Raw genomic sequence first — 18,799 nt, forward strand, 5'->3', positions numbered from 1 at the left:
TGAATAAAAGTCACAATACAATAAAACCATTATTCTTTAAAATAGAGGGAATTCAGCAATAAAGCTTGCTAAATGCAAACTTTATTTATTTTTTGAATATGCATGTAACGTTTCACTGCTGCTTAAATCCTTTTTATCCCTTCTTCAGTTTCTACTTTTCCTTCCACACAGTAAATGCACCTTGTCACAAGAAATATTGCAAAATGTTTCCTCCCTGGGAAAATACCAGGGAAAGAAAAGGCTTGGAAGAAATCTTGATGCTCAAACTAGGAGATGTCAGCATATTTGAATGAAACCGAATAAAAGCCACAGTGAAACAAAAATTGAAACTTTTTTTAGAAAAAAGCAGGCTTCCAGTTAAATCTCTTGGTAGGGAACAGAGCCTGCTGAGTACATCAAAGATTTCAGCTTTCCAAAAGGAAACATTACCTTTGTAAGAGACTTTCTTTCTCCTGTCCATCTAACAGGGAGTGGCACATTTCAGGCATTCAGAGAATAAAGCAATGACAACAATGCAGAGTCACATGAAGCTATTCTGTGCCAGCTGTGTAAGCTTCCTGAAATTTCATTCACCAAAAGGTCAAGAACTTGCAGTACTGTATGTATGAGGCCTTTTATAAATTATTTGGAGTTCAACTGCTAGTAAGATTATCCTTGTGGTTCAGTACAAAACTAACATTTCACTGATCTGATGCGAAACATGACATTTTGTCTTCATGAGTTTCCTGTACAGCAGAACATATGGGGTCTTTTGTGTCATCTTAGGAACAAAGCGGCTCCCTCCCTTAGGAAAAAAGTTATGGGGTATGATGAAGAGAAGCAGTTTCCAGTCTTACCTATGCAACTCCGTTTAGGATCATTAAAAACAACCTAAGAAGCTATCCATCTTGAAAGGTACTGAAAAAAATAAATCACTTCAGATTTGAAGTTCATAGTTCAAAATTAAAAGATGAAATGATCTAACCTGAAAATACCAAGGATTTGCAAAATGGTATTCTGCTAAACCTAATCCTAATGTGCTCGGTTATAAACAAATAAACATAACCCAGCAAAATGTAGCCACTGGCTTAAAGACAACCCCGCATTAAAGCCATAGGTAATCTGTCTTACATAATGCTATTTGCATTTTGTAATCCTGTTAAAAATACTTGTGACATCAAATCAATGTCTTCTATTCACACATGCAACACCCAAAGAAGGAGCTGCACTCAAGCAGTAAAATTACTTTTGTCTTTATTTTATGAGAAGTCCTTCTGTAGCATTAGTGATAGAGATAAGCAGTACTGCCCTATGAACTGAAGTTTAATCTTCTACTACAAATATAAAGTAGAAAACTATCACTTATACAATGAAATTAAATTAGAGCCTGATGTTCTGTTTTGGTGAATTATTCACATCTGTGGGGGTTAGTATGGTAACAGCTTTGGCATCAATAAAGCAGATTAAACTTTCTAACCTGAAGACCTGCAGTTATAATATTAAGTTTATGCTAACACACCTTACCACACTTGAATTCTGAACAATTATTTGTTCTGTAGCATCAAGTAGTCCCAGTCTGTAGGCAGGTACCCAAACACACTGCACAGCTTGCAACTCAGCCTAAGACTTTCACGGAGAGCTGACTTCATTCATCTCTCTGTGCTCAGAGGCACATGCTCTGGCTAGGTAAAATCTTCTGCCTGAAGTGCTATAGCTCTCTAAATAGATGCAGCTAAGCACATGAAGTCTACCAGAGCTTTCTAGAAGAACTGGAGAAGTCAGACGTCATGGGGATCCCTACTACTTCTGTGAGAGGCAGGAACAGTCATACCCCGCCCACTTTCTCTCAGTCTTGTGGTTAGAGCACACACCTAAGGATGGGAGATCCAACCTCAGGCTCCACGTGAGGAGAACTGGTTGAGCAGGGCTCGTAATGATGTACATGAGAACGCAGATCAGGAGAGCATGATCTGGCACACTGGCTCTCCCAGCCCTCCTCTCTTGCATGGGGACTTACAGTGGGTGGAAATGTTAACATGGCACACACTGGGTGCTGCCAGTTCATGCACTGAGATCAGGAGTGACCAAGACCCTACCAAAGCCAGCAAAACAAAACAGAACAAAAAAAAGAGAACCAAGATACCTGCCACTTCTTCATTGGGAATCCTAATAACTGGGGGGGAGGAGGAGGGAGAGATGAAACTAATACCTCTGAAACACCTTCCCATTGAAGACAACAGACTTGCTCCAAAATGGAAAGACAGATGTATCACTTCTGAAAGTCACCTAGCTTAAACTGTTGCCTCCCACACTGCTCAGCACTGGATCAAATTCACACTGAGACAGATACAATATCATAATGATTCCTTAATGCTTTTAATTAAATACAGATTTTTCATTGGACAGCAGCTAAAAGCAGATGCCTAAGGGAGAAGGATACCTTTATGGCAGTATTTTCCCAGTCTTCATCAACTGAAAGCTCAGAGGTTTGCTGCATTTTCTATTGCTTACTTCTACTGCTACACTGTCCTGATGAAATGTATCTTCACAATTTTTTTTCCAGAAGCTTTTTCAAGTGGGCATCAAATCCTTTATCTTACTTTTACTATCACATTGTGGTTTAAAACTATACTGTGCGTAGTGGCAAAACCTATGGATTTTAAGTTATAATTGTGGTAAAATGGATGAAATTCAAGCTTGCATAGAGCCATAGGTATCAGAACCGTGTCCCTGTGCATCCCAGGGCACTTGCTCACCAGGGTGGACCAAGAGCTGCTCAGAGTCAGCCTGACCTGTGCACTGCCCACCTTCACAGCAAGGACACAGGCTAATGGCTACAGGACCCTCCTGGTGGCAACTGGGGACAGCCCCAGAGTTTCCCCAGGCAACTCCTGCTGTGTGCAGACCAACTGAGAGGTGTTGCTCCTATGCCTTAATGCCCAGCTAGCATCCCAGGCTGAAAATGCAACAGACTCCCCAAGGCAGCCAAAACTGCTCCTGGTTATGCAGCAGTCCCCTGAATAGGAGCAAGAGAGCTGGGAAGTATTCTGTACAGAGCTTCACATAACCAACAGAAACAGGCCATGCATGAACAGCAGCAAACACTTTGTGTAGTCTCCCCTAATCCTGACGAAGGGGCTCCCACCACCATCCAGTAAAGGACCACTGCACGCTGCTTGAAAGGTTAGGTCCCCCAGATGAGTGTTACCTCACACAGCAGAGCCCAGCAACTTACTTTTCCCACCTACTGACTAAACACACAGCTGTCTGACAGTGCAACAATATCAGGAAAGCTATTTGGAGACAAAGGATTACATTGTCTTTTTCAAGGAAAATGCTCAAGTCACTTCCCAGCATTTACAGTCGCATTAAGCCTACATCATCGCCATCTGTATTGCTTCCCTAATGGTTTCCAGATTAACATTTTGGCATAATACCTAAAAATCACAGAATCAACAAGATTGGAAAGGACCTCTGAAGATCATCTAGTCCAACCCCCCTGCCAAACAGGATCACCTAGAGCAAAATATTTGTTTTGTCAAAGTTGCACCAAACTAAATGATAGAAAGTGACCAAAAATCCAATCCAATCTTCAGATTAATCCTAGAGGCACTACTTCCAATTTACATATAAGGCAGACCAGAAAAAGGCCTTATGATTACATGAAAATGTCTTTAAGTAATGACACCAGATGGAGGGGGGGGGGGGGAAAGCACATTTCTCTTTTTTTTTTCCTAGAAAGAAAGAAAGAAAGAAAGAAAGAAACCACACTAAGCATAACAGACAAGTCTGCTTTTTATTTTTATACACAAGGTTAAGTGATTCCAACAGTGTTCCTCAGATATAACCTTTACACTGTGGCTGTCCTGAATTACTAGTGATGGATGGCAAAATACCCTACATGGGGGTTACACCTTGGGAGCCGCTGGGAGCCAAAGCTGAGGTGCAACAAAATTGCTTTGTGAAGTGTCATTCCCGCCTTCTTTCCCCAATCTTCAGCAGCACAGCTACTTCCCAATTATCCAACGCAATACGTGGTCAGATAATCAAGAAAAAAAAAAAACAGATAATACATGTACACATGCATTACATTACAGAAAAACATTCAGAGCGATGCCAAACAGGTCATACATACCGTTACACTGTTGACTATGAGCCAATGTCTTGAATAATACTGGTCTAAAAATCAGACAATACTGCATAAAAGTAATAACCCACTCTCTGGCCTAAGCTTGCTCACAGGAAAGTCAGTTTGGGCATTTCCACACTTATAGCATGGTTAACACATAACCAGAAAAATGTTCATGTTCCCAAATCCAAATAAATCAACCCTAACAGAAGCCATACCTTGGAGAATAAACAGAAGTACCTATAATGGAAAGCCTTTTATTTAAAGCTACAATGTAATGCTACTTCTGACCTTACAAATTGCAAGCAAAACATCAAACCCATTAGCAATTCTCAGGACAGTTGACTGGATGTGTAAGAGAAGCTTCTTCCACCCCCCACTCCAGAATGTAATGAAATAAAGTCAAAACTCATCACCCATCATCAGATTTCTTATTTGTTAACTGTATTAATAATTTGATTACAGGCAGCAGAATATCATTTGTTCACGATGATGATGATCAAGACAGTGAAGATAATCTGGCCATTCTCCAAACCGTATAATGGTGCCATCTCCCTAAGCCATCTGCGGGATGTTATGTTTGCTTTACAATGTAGTTGTTAGCTTCCCAGTACTGAAGCACTATTCAGACTTAAACTATCCGGGTATAAATACAACTCTTCCACTCTACATCCTCGGTAAGGTTAAGGACCTAAAATCCAGCTTCTTTACTGCAAAGAAAATTTTTGACAAGTTAGGTACACTACATGTAATGCTTCTGAAAGTGGAACATGATAACCACATGTTCCTTCAGGATGTTTTTCAAATTCTGGTACAGAACAGTAGAAAAACATGTGAACATATTTAACAGAGCTAGCTTTTTAAAGAACATTAAAGCCAAGTGCTATAAAACTATACTGCATAGTACTTAATTGTATCCAGGAGCTGTAATCATAAATTACCATCTCATTGTGCCTGGTAGCGTACTAGACAGATAACCATACAGAAATTTGCAAAATCACTTTATATGAAAACTGAAGCCATCATACAGCAAGCAAAGGTTTTGAAATATGTACTTCAAAGTCTGGCTTTCTAATTATATTTAAGTATGTAAGTCTTCTTAAAAGGAACCTTGAAGTTTTGTTTTACAGTTCTGTGCTTACTATTACACAATTGGACTCAAAGTAAAATTTACATACTAATTACTCGCCTATGCCAGAATAAAAGGTAATTAAAACAAAAAATCTATCTTGCGATGGTACAAACAGGCAAAAGAAGACATGGGAACTCAAAAATAATGCCCTTTTGGGTGCTACTTTGAGAATTGCAATTGTTTCTTTCTGGATGCTGCACCAGTCTTTGTTTGAGGATTAGTGTTCAGAAATTGAACTACATTGGGAAGGTTAAGTTACATTTTGTGTTCTCTCAATAAAGTGATGGGTTATTTTTTCCAGTGATATTTAGCATTTAAAAGTTAATAAATATTACTCATCAGAATGTAACCATTGATAAAGAGCAATATTTTTTAAAATATATATTAAGTTTCATATTCCAAGTCACATTTCAAGGGAAGGCCAACACAATATCTAATTAGTTCCCTTTTTATTAATTATCAAACTAAATGAATATTGAAACCGAGGAAAAAAATCTAAACGGATAATTCATTATAAAATGGAAATCCATAATTCCACTAATCTGAATTCTGTTTTGAAAAATAAAATAATACTAGTTCAAAACAGTATATATTAGTTCACTGTAGTGACTACCATAAGCTACTCCCTATAACGACAGAAAATACCCCTCCCTAATGAAAGTAAATATTCAACAACTTCTGTAGACATGCTTTTAGAAACAGACATCTCATTCCATCCTTCACCATCCAGGATAAGTTGGACACAATCTCAGGGATCAGCATTATTCTGCACCTTTAGAGAAAGAGGTGCTTCTATTCAGTCGCAGTTCATTTCAGCATTGTCACAATATCTTAAATACACATTATACTGAATTTACAAGACAGACTGCTGAGAGCTTTTATACTTTCTAGCAAAGGTTGTTTTCCTCTTAGTAACCAATATTGTTTTTGTGATCTATTTAACTATTTTCATACATAATTAGGCAACTGAGTCTCATTTCAAGATAATCATCTTTTCCTATTTGAATGCTAAAACAATGTGATTTCGCCCCTCAGTCTGTGTCTGTAACGCACTATTTCCTCCCAATTTCTTTCAGTCTCAAGTTAATATCTACGATTCATGATATTTTCTCTAGTTCTGAGCTGTATTTATCATATGCAGCCTTTTTGCAGTGGCATCTCAGAATAGAATACAACAGTCCAGCTCATGAAAAAACGTGCTCCTTCACGTTCTACTACATCTTTCCCTGACTTCTCTTATCCCTTTCTCAGACCATTACCTTGAGACAGAAATCATCTACCATCAAAAACAGCTGTTCCTGCTGTCCCTTCCTGACCAGTACTCCTCCATCACCTCTCTAAAGATCTTGGTTTTGCTGAACAAAGCCAGCTCATTGACACTGATATAATTCACCATTGCATGACATCCAGCTACAGAACAGCTGCGATCAGGTATGAGAGGTGGTCAGCCTACAGAACTACACAAAACCACTGGAAAAACATAACTGGCTTGGGAGATCAAGTAATGAGTTACAGACACAGCCACCCAGCTTATTACTAGTATTCATCCCCACCTTCTTGGTTTTCATAACCTCTAAGGCTACTTCATAACCTCTTGGGCCTCTACAGCTGATGAGCTAAAGAAAGATGTGCAAGCTACACACCTGGGAACTACCCATCCCATCTGGCCTTATCTGAGGTGACTCTTCCACTCATACCACACAAACCACCAACTGCAAAACGGTACAAACCTGAGCTGCAAGCTGAAGAGCAAGAGCTCCAGCAGCGAATGCATCCTGTTGGCCTCCAATGACAGGTCAACAGAAACAACAGCATATATGCTCATAGGAGATAGGTAGTACGAGGTCTCATCTCCTCTCCTGTTAATAGCTATTTGCAAGTAACCAAACAGATCTATCGTCGTTGTTTTGTCCCCCCTCACTTTGCTATTTTCCAAACCTTTTGTTTTCAGGACCTCTTTATCCTCATCTCCTCCATTCCAGTTCATGTCTTTATGTTATCAGTCAAACCTGGAAGCTACATATTAGTTGTGAAAAATTTTCTAATTAAAAACTAAAATAATAAAAGGCCAGATATTTATTTACTTTACCTTGCAGTGTGAAAGTTTTGTCACAACAATGGTGAACTGTAATGGTTAGCTGTAGGTGTGTCTCTCAAAAAAATGGGGGGGAAAAGAAACAGAAATCCTTGGCTGTTAGGGTCATATCTCAGCTTTGCAGATGAGAAAAAAACAACTGTAACTGTCTACATTATGTAATTAACATAGAGACTAATCTTTCTACTAATGCTAACACTTGCATTAGTCCTGGCAACCACTTCCAACAGATTACAACTATTGCAGGGGTTCTCATTGACGATGTTCTGTGACTGTATTTAAGGGACAAAAAAATAAATAAATAAATAGTCCCTGTAGAGTTATTAAATCACTTAACTTTAACGATTTATTGAAAACACAAATGAAAAAAAAAATTAAACAATTATTCAAAGCAACTCAGGTTTGCTTTTGGATGTTGCTAGGCTTCTAGTCTAAAGGCCAAAAGAAAAAGAGAAGCTAGGACGCATTAGCCAAGTGAACTATGAAGATGCGAGTCTTATAAATCATGAATTCCAGCGATACTCCTGAGTGTTTGGTGCTGTCAATTCTGCTGGCACATTTCTCTGGATGCTGTGAGAAGCCAACTCCCATGTTTCAATGCCAAGTGGAGGAGAAAGTTGTGAAGAAGTACATAAAACTTCAGATCTAATTTGGGGAAACTTCCAGCTCAAGTTTTGAGGATGATATCTGCAGACTATCTTAGGAAGAATCTTTCCAGAAATCCTGCTGTTAAGGGACATGTGAGCGCAGGAGGTGACAGTGGGGAAATCAGGAATCTGGGGCAGCATTTACAGCTATCTTGATGATGCTTCACTCCAGCAACGAGTGGAACCAAGACCCCAGAGAGCAAGGAAAGCTCTTAAGAGTTGCCTCTGAAGAATACTGTGACTTTGAAATCATGGGATAAAGACCCTCACTACTTGTCTTATAAAAACTGCCTAGATTTTAGAAGAAAATAATTCAATGAAAATAAACTATCACTGTAACTTGAGAATGCGCAAGGAGAGGTAAAGGCCAACATATGGCATGCTTTAATTAAGCACCCGCTTTCCTAGCGGGGAAACTATATAAAAAATGACTGAACATCACCTTCCACTAAAAAATGCAGTTCAACATTCCTGAAAAAGGCTACCTTTATCGAAGTATTTAATCTTAGACCTATCATGTTAATTTTTTTCCATAATACTCTCAGAAGCAAATTTACATGCTCTAAAGGACATAAGTGCTGTTAATAATAAAAAAAAAAGGGAGTAGGAGAACATGCAAAAGCTAGGGAGATCTTTGTAATAATGTGAAGGTTAATTAAGACAGAATTAAATTATTCTTTAACTGCATGAAGAAAAAACTACCAAGAAAGGGATGGAATTTTCATTTTCAAATGAAGATGGACATGTTCCTGGAAAATGTACTTGAATTAAAGTTACTGGATTCAATGACATGATGAACTGTTCTCCTGGATTCCATTTAATGGATACACAGCCACGGGCCAGTTTTAAGCAGATATATTTCTTTCCACCTTATTCTGACAAAATGTAACATTATGTAACATTTAGTATAGATGCATGGATCTTCCTATATCATTTATTCAGTCATTATTTGCCTGTATTTTCACACGCACAGTCTAAGCATTTGTTTTGCACTCAAAACAATATCTCTGCCCTCTGGTGGTCAAGCTCACCTTCCTAACTTCCCCAAATTTTCACTTTTTTCCCCCTCCCAAGTTACACGTGAATTTTATACAATTGCCATACACGAAGTCTAGCGGGCTGTTCAGCTTTTAGTCACCTTGGGCTTCTTTGCTTTCCAGTTACATAATTGTGTGAATTTCAACTTCAGCACGCAGAACAAGACAGCACACAACTTAAGATGTTCCTGGTTTTGTCAGCATCTAGAATCAAGTTTAGGCAACTTTAAAACACAAACTACAGAAAAAATGGAAAACTTGCAACGTTTCCCTATAATAACACCTCAAATTTCAATTTTTACTGATACTGTATATTTGGTATTGTCTAGGAGATATTATCCCCTGTAATACAATGAAGTGACAGCTATGAGATTCCAAGGTCCATAAATACGTGAAACACTTCTGACAGAAAAGATGGGATATTTAAAAGAGGATTTGCACATTAAGGTGTCAGAATTACACTATATGCAATGTTACAAAAGTTTCTGTATCATGCAAGACCAACGTGGACAGAAACATTCAGTTCGGAAGGACAATTCATTGTCATCTAGTCATTAACACTCCTCTTCTGATAGATACGTTAATTCATGTGACAGAGGAGCAGTCCTGTAAACTCTTTATTTACATGATATTATATATCCAGCTAAAAGTTAGAGAAGACTTTTCCCAGCTCTAAACCTTTGTCTTCACAGAAGCAGTAGGTGGTATTCTTTCTCCCTCTTTATTCCACGCCTTTAAAGGCACTAGATAAGGTAAAAACCACACATACAATCTTCAAGAAAATTCAAAATACATTTTGTATGGAGAACGCAAACCACTGAAATTAGTTTTGTTTGTTGTTTTAGGCACCGAACCAAAACTCTACTCATGAGCAGACAAAAGCAAGTCAAACAATAGATAAGGTACAACCAATTCCTATGTGAAGAGCAGGTTCCTTCACACACCCCCGGACATCCTTATGATATTACTTGGACTGGGTTGTTGTAGGAGTGGTAATTTGTCCTCATCAGCTCCTACAATCCAAACCAAACCTATGCTAGTGCAAATGCCATATTATTTTTGCCTAGAAAGTGACCGTGGACTCTGCAACTACCCTAAGAACACAATCTCCCCCTTCCACCTTCATTGCCAAGATATGTCCAATCTTTCAGGGTCTCTGAACTTCAGTTTAGACCAGTAATAATTAAGTAGGGTGGTACACAGAAGTAGCAATCTTCTATATCAGGCAAGAACTCTGTATCCTGTCCAACTTGTCAGATGACAACACTCTGGTCTTCATGACTTACAGACCTGATCACTGCAATGCCAGAATGATTCCCTCCACACCCCAAAGAAAGCCACAACCTCCTCAAGAAGTGATAACGCCAAGATCATGCCGCACATCATGGTGCAGACACTGGCACTAGTTTTCTGCCCTGGCTTTTAGTTTTACTCAGAATTTAACGCACAATCTGTAACTACACTGCTGTTTTGCCCTGAACTTGTTTAGCAACAGCAAACAAACCTAATCACACTGGAACCATTAAACTGTTGGCAATTGAAAAAGGCTCACCATCCATAGCAAACACAGCTCATCACAGCAGCTGGACCCAGAACACAAAGCTCACTACTCCAAGACAGAATGAGTCTCAGTTTATCCCATGCTACATGTAAAAAATAAATAAGTTTATATATAAATATAAAAACCTCCATTTCTGTTATCTTCTCTTTCAATGTAGATCTCCCTTGCTGGAAACTCGTTCAAGTCCTATAACATTTTTAAATAAAGGGAAAGAAAAGGGAAATACATTCGAAATACATTCCTTTTCCTGAGCTTCTATAAAAATAAAAAAAAAAATACCATCAGAACAGATTAAAAGCCAGCAAAATAGTTAGCATAGCCTCATCTCATCTCACCTCACACAAGGCGAGAAACAGATTTTGATAATATGTGGCCATGCAACAAAATTACCAAATTCAGCCAAGCTGAGGAATTAAAAAAAAAAAAAATCTCTTCCATTTTCAAGAGAAGAGCAGCAACTCAAGGGGGTTAATCTTCTTACATTTAGTTCATCCGGAGACCAAAGCACTGGTCCACAAGCAAAGAGGCTGAGAGGAAGAACCCACAGATACCACCTTACTCAAAGTGACACTGACCAAGTCACTAGACCTCATTATCCCACATGAAGAATAGCCCATGCCAAGCCCACCTCTCCTTTACATCCCTTGAAAATTGTGATGAGGAACACACATCAGATATCTCCTGTATTTTCCTGGATATGTGAACAGCAGCAGGGTAGGCAGCCCCACTTTTTAGTCCTTCTAAACACTACCTCTCAAAGTAGAGAAGAGGAGGGTTGTCTATCCTGCTGCAAAGAGAAACTTATGAGCCTACTGGTGAAATTAACTTGAATAATCTTGCATTTATAAATACTCTTGAAAAGCCCTTTTAGTAAGTGACAGGAAATACGGCATACTTAATGTTTTCCTTCAAAACACTTGATTTGATATATTCTAGAAAAAAAGAATCAGCAATACTAAGAAAAAAAAATCTTAGCTTTCTTCTGTTCCCTTCAAGCAGTTGATTTCCCTGCTTTTGACATGTTCTTCAAAATGCTTCTCTCCCTCCGGATTGTTTGCACTTCCCACCTCACACCTAGGAGCTATCCCCTGCTTCATCCCACACTCTTTTGTGCGCAAGTTGTACGCACGTCCCCTAGCTATTCTGCTGTTGTCTTTCTTCTAAGACTTCCAGAGGATTTTATTCCCAACTCCTTCATTTCTACCACTTCTTTCTGATGCAAAAGCCTGTAATATTTTGTTCTTCATCCTTCTACTCATACAGCAGTCCTTCTCATGGATTTCATTCATAATTCATTATCTTCTTCAGCCTCCCGGTTTGCATTTAGTTCATTTCCACTACCCTACAGTACAACATTCAGCTGGAAGACTTCCCTTGGCCAGTATCTATGCACAGGTTGGTCTAGTCCATGGTATTATTCTCCATCTGTAGAACTGTTTCCCAAACACAGGTCTCGTACAACAGTTGGCTTTTGCACCGACTCTCTGCAATGCCTTTGCATACACACGCACAGAGCCCCACAGGTACGTGGCACTGAAAAAGCAATTCCTTTATATGAGCTCTCAGAATGAAGTTGGACAAATGCAGCAACACTCAAAACAGCAGAAGGGAAGTTAGAAGTGAGACTTACAGTTCAGAAAGACAAAAAATATCCATAGTCATGTATAAACACTCACAGCTCCACACTTAGGAAGCAGTCTGTAAAGGAACATGGTATGTTAATACTTGGGTGGCTGTCCAGGAAAGCTTAATTAGTGGCCAAAGACCACCCCACACCACCAGGAAGTCATGGATCATTCCCTTTTCCTCAACCAAGTTGTTAAACAGTAGCAATTACACATTTCAAGCCCCGGGAAATTAAAAGGCCATATATACCTAATGGAGCAGACGAAGTGCTGGGACACCCACGTTCCCACTAGGCGTCATCCAAAGTCAGCAGTCTCACACACAAGGATTTACAGAATTTGGAGACTACATCAATACTAATTCTGTCCGCTCTAATTGACAATTTAGACAGCCAGCTCCTTTCTAATGCGTCTGTTCTTTAAAGTTATCACGTCCTTATAAGTTGAACTGGCCCTTTTTTCCTTGCTTGGCTATTTTTGTGCATCTGAGATGCTCTGCATGAAATGCTGCTTTTTATATAAAGTTTTGTTGCTTAAAGTAGAATGGGGGTACTGTGAGCTCTTACAGAAACATTTTATAATTCAAGCTGTTATGCTTCCATACTAAAAAGTTAACAAGGGGAAAGCTGTAATCACATTATGAATCGAGCCGTTTCAAAACCGAAACAGTGTAGGAAAACAGTGTATTCACAAAATGAATAGTAAGATACATTTATCCTGATTCATACAGCAAAACAAAAAAAAAAAAAAAAAGAAAGCCTCTTACACCAGTTAATAGAGGATCCAGATGAACATTTCTGTACTTATTCAACATTTACTAGAAGGGAGAAGCTAGAGAGCAATCCAGAGAAGTATTTGCAATGCAATTAGGCTAGACAAGCAAGCCTGAATGTATGCCAGCTGCAGGGGCCTGCCCTTAACTCACAATCAAATGTCTAGTGTGTTGCACACTGTCTAGCATCAGCATCTCCGGTATTAGAAGTCTCATCAGATATGGACTTGTTTACCGAGCATCTTAATCAGGCTCTGAGCACATACCTAGCTGTACCTTCTACCAGTCCATACACCAGTCCATCACCGTCCGTCAGTTTCAGCTTCCACAGATAGGAAAATCTCCGTTCAAACAAGCGCGTTCGGCTCTCAAACTAAGCTATCATTCGCATTTCAATATGAGACTTGAATTCCTTTTCAGTATTCTTCAACTTTGACCCAGCTCTACCCCCTCCTTCACTGAAAAGGGCAAAGACAACAGCCCAGCAAGTGGGACAGGCAAAACAGACCTCCTTTGTTCACTTTTTTCCTTCCAGTTTTCTATTGAGGTAAATAACTGAAAGCTCAGCCAGCCTTCAGTAGCTCAGAAGAAAGCAATATAGCCAGCTTGCAACTATGTTTTCCTGCTTAATGGGCACTATGACAAAACTTAGGGCTCATCACATTAACCTTAGTAAGGAAGATGAACTCTTATGAATATTGTCTGTTAAATAAAAATATTACGGGAATTTAGAAAATGTATGAAGTTACAGTATCTTTAATACTAAACTGAATAGGCAATAAACACACATACTAATTTAAAATGCAACAAATTATCACTGCAGAGAAAGTATAACTGAATTTTTTGAATGCTATCAGCCCACTCAGGAAGGCAAAATCAAATTCATTGCATATTGCCCAGCAGACAACCTCCTACATCATTCCCTCAGCTTACATTACTGAGATGTACTGTCTCTGTATGGCTTCCCATTTTACCAGCTCTCTTCATGAAGCATAACAGAATTAACATACTCAGTGAAAACTGAATAGCACATTCAGTTTATCGTACTCTTCAGATATAATGGAAGGTAAATAATTACAGTTCAAGGTGATTTGGGACAACTGAATAAAACTAGAGAGAACAGCAATTTCACAGCTGCAAATTACAGATTTGGTTTTTAGGCTGACTGAGCCATCTGAGCTGTGCAGCACTCTGTTAACAAAATCTCAAACCCCAAATATATTCGGTATGTTTTATATCCAGATACTATGGAGATGCATTTCACTCAAGCAAACAAGAAAGGGGAGACTCGTATTACATTTTCCTGACTTGAAATCGGAATCCTCAAACCAATAAAAGCCATCAATTAGAGCCACGCTTCATTAACTCCAAGAAACTGTAATTCGGTTACTAATGCTTCTGCTGTCACCTCTTTGAGCAGCAGAGAGAAAGACCAGAGCACAAGAAGCTATTAGTAGATATGAGTAAATATCCACTGGATTTGTAATTTCATTTCATGCCTGGCAATAAAGACCATTTTAGGAAGTTGGATTTACAGGCTAGAATCCTTCCTCACAAATAAGCTCTGTGGTATATGTGATAAATATTATGCTTTTGGTGAGAAGATGAAGAATGATAACTAAGGATCAGATTCTGGTGATCCCATTCACCAGAAGCATTATTACTTTTGAGTATTTTTACCGTGACCAGTAAGACTAATTACAGAACTGAGACACTAATACACGTATAATTAATTGTGGATTTATTCTGTGAGTTGTGAAGAGGGTTTTAGCTCCATCATTAAGACCAGCTGGTACACACAGACACATCATCTAATACTGACACACAGCTGTACAGTTTTCCTTGAGCTAAATCGCCTTTGCACAATCCAGAACACACATTCATTCAATGGATGCTGAGTTCTGTCAACATCAAGCCACTTGCTGTTGTGTTTTTTTTGTTGTTGTTGTCGTTTGATTTTACATTCAGCATTCTGAGAACATACTTTCCCACCTCTACACTGATACAGTCTGACAACTAATTTTAAACACCCAGGAGAATTTCAAAGTGCTTCTAAATGCAGATAAATGACTTCTCCACAGACTTTGTTAGCAAGTTCTTTAGCAACTCTGGTGCCTTCCTTTGCAGTTTATGTTAAAAAACACAGACAGCCATCACCTAAAGAAAAGCCTGAAGTGGATACGTACAAGAGTTATCAAACAGATTACACAAATACTGAAAATACACAGCTTTATGATTTGCAAGTCCTTTAAGTCAGTGTGTAACACTGTAGTTTCTCTTTCCAGCTGACATCCCTTGCCAAAAATACCTGCCAGGTGCATGCTTTAGCACACAGACTGCTCTAAAACTCAACCTGAAGCCCAGATGCCTTCTGATGTTGCACAGTGACCTACTCAATGCACAGCCCCATGCACTGGTAAGCCTTACACTAACACATTGATTATGCTAAATCGTGGAATACATTGAAACGATAAATATTGCACCTGTTAGAGCCAATGAAGTTGTTTTTTTTTCAGGTTTCATCCACGTTTCCCATAGCATATCTAGTCAGAATGTACTTTAATATTCAGAAACAGTGAAACAAATGGACAGGGCACGTTAAAGACAAAAGGAAAGCCAAGCAGTTAACACCGGCTTCTCGAGTGTGAAGGAGGTTGGGCTGAACAAAGAGCGAGGAGGTGCACATTTAGGGATAGAGGAACTCCTTATTCCGACCTGCGGACCCCACTGTAGGGTCACAGATCGCACCTCCCGTTATTTTATCTAGCCAGACGCCAGCTAAGGGGCAGCGCTCCTTTTGCCAGGTGCCTGCCCCGGACAGCCCAGCGCCGGGGCTGCCGCGCTCCCCTCGCCAACTTCCCAGGCTGGGCACCCCGGCAGCAGGCAGCGCGCACACCCACCCGGTTTTGGGGCGTTTCAGCCTCGGAAACTGAGGCACCCACGCCAAAAGTTTACCCTAACGGGGCTTTTTTCAGCGAAAAACCGAGGGGCACTGGCAGCTCGAGGCTTTCGTTGCCATTTTCTGCGCCGGCTGGCAACGGGCGGCGGCAGCGCAGCCCCCGGCCCCTCGCCTCCCCCCCGCCTCGCCGCAGCCAGGTGCGGGGCCGCGCGCACGGCGGGGCCGCGCACGGGCGCGGGGGCGAGCCCGGGCGGCCGCTGCGGCTCCGCTTCAGCACAGACAGCTCCCGGCCGGCGGCCGTGCGCGAAATGGCGACCTGCCGGCACCGGCACGGGATGGGATGGGATGGACCCGGCGGAGGGACGATGCCGGCGCCCCTCCGCGACGCCAGCCGCACCTGCGGCCACCAACAAAGCCCCGCGGCCACCGCCGCTGTCGCCGCGTCCCCGGCAGGTGCCTCCCTCCCCGCGGGCACCCCCCGGCTCCGTCCCCGCCGCAGCGCCGGGCGAGGCGGCGGCATCCCCGGCAGCTCCCTCGCCCGCCGTCGGTTCACCGGCCGTCGGGACGGGCAGCCCGGTACTCACGGGAAGCCGCGGCCCCTCCGCGCGGGGACAGGGGTCGTGCTGGACCCCCTCCTTCTCCTCCTCTTCCTCCTCCTTCTCCACCGGCTGCCCGGCGAGAAGAGCGGCGGTGGCAGCGGCAGCAGGCGCGCTCCCGCGCCTATCACCTCCCCGCGCCCCCGCCCCCGCCGTACCGCGGGGCGCGCTCCCGCGGAGGGAGGGGGGGGGGGGAGGAGCGCGCTTGCGCGCGGCGGGGGCGGGGCCGCGGCGGGGCTGGCCGCGGAGCGGGTCCCTCGCACCTGAGGCGGCGGGCGGCGGCCGCCATCTTGGGCGCCGGCTGCCCAAGGGTGGGCGGCGGTGGGGCTCTGGTGCCGGTGGCCGTTGTTACAGCTCGGCAGTGCCCCTCTGAAGGGGCTGTTTTGGCTAATTCCCAAGCTAAAGAACATAAAGTGTCGTTTGATGCTCGAGCACATCCCTCACAGGCTCAATAGTGCTGTCCCATGTGCGTTTTGTAGGGTTCCTGCAGGAATTTGGGCGCCTGGGTGCAGTTGGTTAAGGAGAGGCTGTGTGAGGCTGCTTGGAGATGAGTCTCATGGGGACTGTCCCATGTCAGCCTTCCCTTGGCCAAGCATTACACACCTACACCTTGGCTTCCCCTTCACATCCTGCCCTTCATTTCATGTGCAAAGTCAGACAGCTTTTAAATACCGCTCTGAGGCTTCTGTAGGCTCAGTGCTGCTCAAAATTAATCAAAGTCTGCATTTAACACCTAAATGTGATTATCTGCCACTGCTGGACTTGCTATCAGCCATTTTAGGGGTACCCTTTCGTGCAAGGTGGCGACTTTGATAGCAGTTAATTCTTTATTATGCGCTCTGGGAAGCAGCCCTCAAGGTGAACTCTGTGGTGATAACTTAATAGCGCGAAACGCAATGCCCAAGCTAAGCAAAAAGCCCTTATCCCGCATCTCCACAGAAACCCAATTTCAACTCTGGCAAGTTAAAGCTGAACAGCTGACCCACTGGAAAACAACACTCTAGATGAATAACAGATTCTATAAATGATATAGCACATGCATATAAATATCCAAGGGATAAACAGTAACTCAGGCACTACTGCTTCAGACTTTGGAGATATTCAAGCTCCTATCAATCTGATACCAGGATATTATTGTTTGAGACTTGAATATGTAAAGAAGATTAGATGAATGTGAAGAAAATCCTTTTTATAAAGAGAGGGAAGTAAGTGCTTGAATTTACTGTCTAGTCCTAAATGTTCTTTTTGTTTGCTTACATTTATTCTTATTGTCAAATTCTCATATTTGCAACTAATTTATTCAACCTTAAATACAAAAAAATATATATGGTTTAAGTAAACATTATGCAATGTGTAAACAGAGACTAAAATACTAGAGTATTGCCTTACTTTGCTTCCAAGGTGCTGTGTTTCATAAGGAGAATATGTAACCAGTCCTGGCTTTGAGAAGATGTGGGCATAAAATGCTGAGAGAAATGTAGTTTCTTATACAGCTGTCTTTTTGCATCTTTGCCAGATTCCCAGGGGAACATGGCGAGTCAAACCTTCAGGAGGTGTACTGAGAAACTTCAGGGGAAACAACTTGAGTTGAAAGTGTATTTTATTTTAAATATAGAAGCTAAGATCCAGTTCGTATTTGGATGATGGAGAGCACCTACATTGGTTTTTATAAGCACAAACCAACTGGTCTATGGCTTACCACTTGCTGCAAGTTAGACCACAGAAACCAAATAAATAAAGAAATATCAGTGTTGCAAGGGAGGAAACAACTCTACATTGATGTATGATGAAGCTGAAATGTTGCACCTGTAATGATTACACACTTATGATACCCCATAGAATTTGAACTCCATATTTTTTATATTACTGAGATAAACAAATACATACATTCAGTGGCATAAGCCATAACTTTCTAAATGGTGGCATAGATATGATTATCAGTAAACAAGTAAATTCAAAGGTTTGTGCAACCTACTGCAGAGCTAGGAGCTATTTCTTCTGGCGACAGCATCTACTGCTGTGGACTAGTGCCATCAACATTGGCAACAGCACCAAGCAAAAAAGAAACAGGTGGGCTTGTTCCATAAAAATGCAAGCAGAAGTTGTGTTGCTGAAGGAATATTACATTTAAGAGTCATTCTCTGCTGCCTTGCATCATCTCTGGAGTCATCACACTACTTCTTGTAGCATTTCTCCTTAGTTTGCCTGCTGCAATTATATTAATGAATGAGCATTTCCAAAGTAGTCTGATGTTACATTAATAACAACCTTGATTCATTTCTACCCTGTATTACAAAACCTCTGTATTACAAAACATCTGCTGAGTT

At 41.3% G+C, this 18,799-nt stretch overlaps 1 protein-coding gene across 26 annotated transcripts in view; it reads right to left on the minus strand.

Moving 5' to 3' along the window:
• The window catches only part of NRCAM (neuronal cell adhesion molecule), a 150,834-nt gene extending 134,197 nt beyond the window's left edge, over positions 1 to 16,637 (minus strand). For 12 of the 26 annotated variants that reach the window (XM_068669417.1, XM_068669419.1, XM_068669431.1 and 9 more), the window contains exon 1: positions 16,461 to 16,637. The gene's annotated coding sequence lies outside the window, so the exon portion shown is untranslated. Of the gene's footprint in view, positions 1 to 13,243; positions 13,355 to 16,460 lie in introns of those variants that run through there. The other 14 variants (XM_068669440.1, XM_068669439.1, XM_068669455.1 and 11 more) reach the window with 4 other exon arrangements.
• Between the last annotated feature and the right edge of the window lie 2,162 nt (positions 16,638 to 18,799).

This window comes from Anas acuta, chromosome 1 (genome assembly GCF_963932015.1).
Source record: "Anas acuta chromosome 1, bAnaAcu1.1, whole genome shotgun sequence".
Classification (NCBI taxonomy): Eukaryota; Metazoa; Chordata; class Aves; order Anseriformes; family Anatidae; genus Anas; species Anas acuta.